Source organism: Felis catus, chromosome B2 (assembly GCF_018350175.1).
Source record: "Felis catus isolate Fca126 chromosome B2, F.catus_Fca126_mat1.0, whole genome shotgun sequence".
In the NCBI taxonomy this organism is placed as follows: Eukaryota; Metazoa; Chordata; class Mammalia; order Carnivora; family Felidae; genus Felis; species Felis catus.
In genome coordinates this window covers 41,963,409-41,970,167 of record NC_058372.1, presented here as the reverse complement: position 1 = coordinate 41,970,167, position 6,759 = coordinate 41,963,409, and the positions used below count along the sequence as shown (strand labels likewise).

The following is a 6,759-nucleotide window of genomic DNA, read 5'->3' as shown; positions in this document are numbered from 1 at the left end:
TGAAGCTCTTATTACCCAACCCAGACTCCTCGCTGCAGTCAGCAAGGTCTTGCCTGACCTATCTCTGGCCCCTCTGCGGGTACACGCTCCAGCCACAGCAGCCTCCACACACTGTTCATTCTTGAACACGCTAGGTCCTTTCTTGCCTCCTGGCCCCCGCACCTGCTGTTCCCCACCTGGAATGCTCTTCCTTCTCCTCTACCTCATTTCCAATGTCCCCTCCTCAGAGAGGCCCTCTGCAACCACCCCCTGAATTGCTGGTTCCATTTTGCTTTGTCCCGCCTTCTGTTTATTTTCTTCTCAGTCTTACCTCGGTCTGGAAGTTTCCTACTTTTTGACTTGGTTGGCGGCTCGTGAGCTCTTGAGGATGAAGCTCTTGTCTCCAGGATTATGGAGATGACCAGGCTTGATAAGTGTTAGTCCTGGCCCCGGCTCTCCACCTGCTCACCAGGCATTCAGGTGTATGTCCCTGCTCCTGGCAGGGAGTATGTCTCTTTCATGCTGTACTCTTAGCACCGAGCACCGTGCCTGGCCCAGAGCGGGCCTTCAGGCCATGTTTGCTGTCTGTCTGTCCATCCTTGTTCTTCTCCCTTCTTTTCCCTTCACAGCTCCCCATGGGCTCCCCATGGGCTCCTTTCTTTCTTTCTTTCTTTTTTTTAATTTTTTTTTCAACGTTTATTTATTTTTGGGACAGAGAGAGACAGAGCATGAACGGGGGAGGGGCAGAGAGAGAGGGAGACACAGAATCGGAAACAGGCTCCAGGCTCCGAGCCATCAGCCCAGAGCCTGGCGCGGGGCTCGAACTCACAGACCGCGAGATCGTGACCTGGCTGAAGTCGGACGCTTAACCGACTGCGCCACCTAGGCGACCCCTCCTGATGGTTTCTAATGGTTTCTTCTGGAGTAGCAGTGCCTCCCACACAAGCCCTAGGTCTCTGCTATTTGTTTTCCTGCCAAGCCCAAAACAGGATTTTAAGTGAGCAGTTTGTGGTACATTCCTGGCTGTAGCATCAGAGGCCTTGACTATGCCCGAAGCATCAGCATCACACCCAGAATTGTCTGGTCTAGTCTGAGAAACTTGGAGAGGGCCAAGAGGTCCCAGTGATGCCCACAGCCCCCTCAGAACTTGGCTGTGAGCTGCTCAGGATGAGTGCGGTCCACACGGTCTAATGAAGCCTCATTTGGTTCACAAGAAAATTGGTCCGTGAACATGACTTGCCCATATATATATATATATATATATATATATATATATATATATATATATTTTTTTTTTTTTTAAGTTCATTTATTTATTTTTGAGAGAGAGAGCAAGCAGGGGAGGGGCAAAGAGAGGGAGAGAGAATCCCAAGCAGGCTCTGTGCTGTCAGGGCTCAAACTTAGGAACCGTGAGGTCATGACCTGAGCTGACATCAGGAGTCAGACATTTAATCAGCTGAGCTACCAGGCGCCCCATGGCTTGCCTCTTCTTAAGCCAAACTGGAGGTCTGGGTAAATGGGAGAGTGGCAGGGTGCCACGTGTCCCCCTTTGCTGCTGGAGGACAGGCCTCTGGTACTAGGATGCAGGAGGCAGCCTCGGGGTAAGCAGAGGTTGGCCAGTGAGGATGCTGTTGTGTGAAGGGGCGGGGGGGGGGTGCTGCAAAGAGCCACCCTGCCAGGGATGGTCCCCAGGGGCCCCACCCTCCTCCCACTCACTGAGCAAGTGAGACCCTATTCACCCTCTGCCAGAAGAGGGAAACTTGACGGGCAGGTCGGGCAGGACCGTGCTTCTTAGATTTGAGGATTTACCAACAAAATTCCAAAAAAAGTCATTTTGGGAACTGATGCAAGGGTTGCTGACATCTCATTTTGTTAAATAAGGACATAGGATAATTTAAAAAGTCACTTTTTTTTAAAACTTAAAAAAAATGTGGTAAGGTAACATAAAATTTACCGTTTGCGGGGCGCCTGGGTGGCACAGTCGGTTAAGCGTCCGACTTCAGCCAGGTCACGATCTCGCGGTCCGTGGGTTAGAGCCCCGCGTCGGGCTCTGGGCTGATGGCTCGGAGCCTGGAGCCTGTTTCCGATTCTGTGTCTCCCTCTCTCTGCCCCTCCCCCGTTCATGCTCTGTCTCTCTCTGTCCCAAAAATAAATAAACGTTGAAAAAAAAAAATTAAAAAAAAAAATTACCGTTTGCACCATTTAAAAGTACAATTCAGGGGGTACCTGGGTGTCTTGGTTGAGTCCAACTTTTTATTTTATTTTATTTTATTTTATTTTATTTTATTTTATTTCATTTTATTTTATTTATTTTATTTTATTGAAAGAGATGGTGGGGGAGGGCCGAGAGAAGGAAAAGACAGAATCCTAAGCAGGCTCCAGGCCATCAGCACAGAGCCGGATGGGGAGCTCAAACTGATAAACTGTGAGATCATGACCTGAGCCGAGATCAAGAGTCTGAGGCTTAACCGACTGCGCCACCCAGGCGCTTGACTGGTGTCTGACTCTTGATTTCAACTCAGGTCATGATCCCAGGGTGGTGGGACTGAGACCCGTGTTGAGTTCAGCTGTGCACTGAGCACAGAGCCTACTAAAGATTCTCTCTCTCTCTCCCTCTCCCTCTCTCTCTCTCTCTCTCTCTCTCTCTCTCTCTCACACACACACACACACACACACACACACACATTCCCTCTGAGCCTCACCTCACCCCTCTCATAAATAAATAAATAAATAAATAAATAAATAAATAAATAAGTAAACACTGAGGTGTGCTGAACTCAGTAGCACGTAGAATGTTCACAGGGTTCTGCAACATCCCTGCTATGTAGTTCCCACACCCATTAGATGGTCCCTCCCTATGCCTCCTCCCCCAGCCGCTGGCCACCACCCATTTACTCTGTCTCTACAAATTCACCTATTCTGGACATTTCATATGAATGGCCCCCTACAGCATGTGGCCTTTTGTGACTGGCTTCTTTTGCTCGGCACGATGTTTTCAAGGTTCATTCATGTTGTAGCATGCGTCAGTGCATCGTTCCTGTTTATGGCTGAATAATACTCTGCCGTATGGATAATACTGCGTTGTGTTTATTCATTTGTCAGCTGATGGACATTTCGGTAGTTTCCACCTTTTAGCTGTTGTGAATTGTGCTCCTATGACATCCTTATGAAAGCTCCATCTGAACACCTGTTCTTGATTCTTTTGGTCCATACAAGGAGTGGAATCATAGGGATCATATGACAATTCTATGTTTAACTTATTGAGGACCCCCCAAACTGTTTCCACAGGAGCTCCATCATTATATGTTCTCAGCATGTGAGGGCTCCAATTTCCTCACCTCCTTGCCAGCACTGGTTATTTTCCTTTTTATAGCCATCCTCGTGGGTGTGAAATGGTATCTCATTGTGGGTTTTGATTGCATTTTCCTAATGACTAATCGCATTAATCATCTTTGCCCTGAACTCTTTGGGGGAACTCTGGCAGGTCCCTTGCCTTCTGAGTGCCTCAGTTTCCTGATGTCTAAACCGGGATACTATCCAGGGCTGTATGAGAGTGAAGCGAGTGACCCATGAGAAGAACTTAGCACCCATGTCAGACGTGCAGGGGGGCTCTCAAGACCACATCAGGCGGCCCCAGCCCCACCCTTGCTCAGCTAGGGGAGAGGCGGCTGTTCAGGGGACCCTCCTGGCTCTGACAGGCTGGGACTCTGCAGGTAAGTTAGAGCTGTTGCCCTCTGCCCTGTGGTCTGTGCCTCTCTGCCTCTACCTCCCTGGACTAGCAGGGATCCGTGACCCTTCAGAGGCAGGGCTGGGACTGATTTCCAGCCAACCAAGAAGATGTTTCTGGAGCCTAGCAGATCCGCTGAGGCCCTTTTTCCATTTCTTTTTTCGTTTTCTTTTTAATACAAATGTATTTTATTTGAAGTAAACAAAAATGCTTATATAGGTCAACAGGTCACTTGGAAACAAACTTGCTTAACTATATTACTGAGCAAAAACAAGCACCCTTCTTTCTTGACATGTATTTGGATAGGTAGGAAGACACTACTTGGTTTTTTAAAAACTGACCTTCCCTTAAGGCCTGGTCATAGAAGTGTAAACAATGGAAATGAATCCACCATGACCAGCTGTCATACCGTATCTGTGTCCCCCGTGTATTCTGAGATCACACATACACCCGCCAATATACCTGGGAAGGGTTGCTGTATCACAGTTATGTTTATGTTCTTGGCAGGCAGGACTGAGGACAAGTAATTTGGAAGCAGTTTTCCATCCTGTTTAGAACAAATCTCTAGTATCCCTTCAAATAACAGGTTACAATAGAAAGATACTGCCTGGGATGTATCCTTCTCACTTTGGTTCATTTTTTGGTTTTGTTTGTGATTTACTTAGTTGTTTGAATCATCTGCTTATAGTACAATCCAGCCACAAAGTATTAAAGCACAAGATACCTATTCTTCCTTCAACATCTGCACTTTTTCACATTTTCGACTCTACTGCATTCCTAGTATGTCAGCAGTTCTTGAATAATAAAAAGAGAATAGTAAATGAGTAAAACTCTTCTAAAAATGCAGATGTCTATAACCATAATGGTGCTAGATTGGAAAGAGACAATGAGGGAAGAGAAAAAAAGCAAACACGTTCATGCGCAGGGAATGTGGTTCAAGTCTTTGGATTTAAAAGCAACTTCCCCAGAGAAGCTGGCTATGATGGCATTTCCAGAAAACTTCCTTTGCCCCCATAAAAGGACCTGAACAGCCCTACCCAAACTTTTGAACACTACAGTTATGGGATGCTATAAATGATGATCAAAGCAGTCAGAGGGAGAGGATGAATGTGTCTTCCCTTCAGCACGTTTGTAACATAGCATCGTTAGCGGTTGGTGGATCAGTAAAAACCACGGAAGTACCAGAAGTGCTTTGAAGGATAGGGACAGAAAAGTGCTGAGTGTATTACCTGTCTATATCAATGACAGGGCTTCACGGCTAGGAAAAATTTCTAAAAGGTAAAATGACTCCAGGATAGATCTCCTTCTCCATCATTAAATGTGGCAGAATTAAAAAAAAAAAAAAATTACAACTAAATGTCGTGAAAACAGAAAATTACAAGGCAGAGAACACAAAAGAATCAAGGTTAAACAGCATTCCATGAGGCTAGAAAACCTGCAAAATATCACTCTTGTTTATAAATCACTGATTTAGCATATGACTGCATGTCGAATCCTTTCTTTCCACATACTGAAGAATCCTACATTCAGCCTTTAAGCATTCTGCATTTCTTTGCCAGTCCTGTAGCTGAGTATCTTGTTCCAGTCGATTTCCATGCGGGTAACCGGAAGCTGCCGGTGCAAGGCCTTGAATGAGGTGTGTGACGTTGTTCGATAGTTTTCACTAATTGCTGTCTGATGTTCATTTTCCGCATGCTCTATGATTTTAATAAACTCCTTGGCAGTTTGGACTTCATTCGAAACAGTTACTGAATCTTGTACATCTTTATGACTAACCAACTGAACATTGCCACCTTCGTAACAGTGAACCTGAATCTTAAGTACTCCAACAACCTGGGCTGTAGGTCGTATGATGGTGAACTTCCACTCTGATCTCCAATGACCATTCCAGAAGGTTTTAGGCTAAAACTGGTGGCTTTCAACACATGCAGTAATGATCTGTTGCTCACCTATAGTTTTAGCGTAAACAGTACGGAAGCCATTGGAATAACGATCTTTCACATAGGCCCTTAAGGCACTGTCACAGGATTCTCTCCCAGACTTCCGACCTCCATCTACGTCCTCTGGCTGGGGGTCACTTGCTTCTTTCCGTCCATGATCCAACTTAAAGGAAATTTTGTTTTTTGGATCTAAAAATCTGCCATTGCCCAGGTCACCGTGTTCTGTACTTAAGACCTGATCTTCATATCCTTCTATCTTCACAGACGTGAACTGACCCATGTTATACTGGGCAAATGCATGTGCTGCCCCTTCCCTGAGGAGATTGTCATTATTAAGTAGTAGCCGGACATCCTTGAACACTGCATTAAATTCCCCTGGGGGTGCATGAGTGATGAATTTAGCAGCTATGTGTACCCTCTCCTCACCCACACCCAATCCTCAAAGTCGGCTGTCTTGGGCTACTCTCCCTTCTCCCATTTCCATGCACCCTCCCTGCCCCCTGTGTGCTTTCCCTTCTGCAGGCTCTCTTTCTACATAATGCACTCAGCTCCTGGAGCATAGTGGAAGTGCCTGGAAGTTTACACCCCGCCCCCCAAAGTAGCTCTTAGCCAACAAATGGAGTGCAGGTGAGAGAGGGCTCGGTTCCCTTGCGTGGCATGGGGAGAGCCCTGAGGTGTAACACGCACAGTAGAGTCCCCTGCAGGACAGGATGAAGCCAGCCTCTGCACCCTGGTGGGCCTCCCCTGCCTCCCCCAGTCTCTCTTCAGTGTCCCCTTGGCCCCTGATACCCCTGGGAGCACTGCTTTAGGAAATCACGAGCTGGGATTCCCCATTTCAGGACCTGCTTCTGGGGAACTTGACCTAAAGCCAGGAGCACCTACAGTATCCCAAGCTCTGTGCAAAATGCTGAGACAGACCGTGATTAAGATGTGGTTCCTTCCGCCAACGAGCTCACAGCTTGGTTGGGGCTGATCCTGACAGCAGTGGTAACGGTAAGAAGCCAATGTTGCACACCTACTATGTACCAGGCACCAGGCTGAACACTTGACATACCTTACCTCATGAAAACCCCTTAACCTAGGGCCCCTGGGTGGCTCAGTCTATTAATCGTC

At 46.9% G+C, this 6,759-nt stretch overlaps 1 pseudogene; it reads right to left on the bottom strand.

The window, feature by feature from the left end:
* Nucleotides 1–3,993: 3,993 nt before the first annotated feature.
* Nucleotides 3,994–6,383, bottom strand: LOC101097065 (annotated as a pseudogene).
* Between the last annotated feature and the right edge of the window lie 376 nt (nucleotides 6,384–6,759).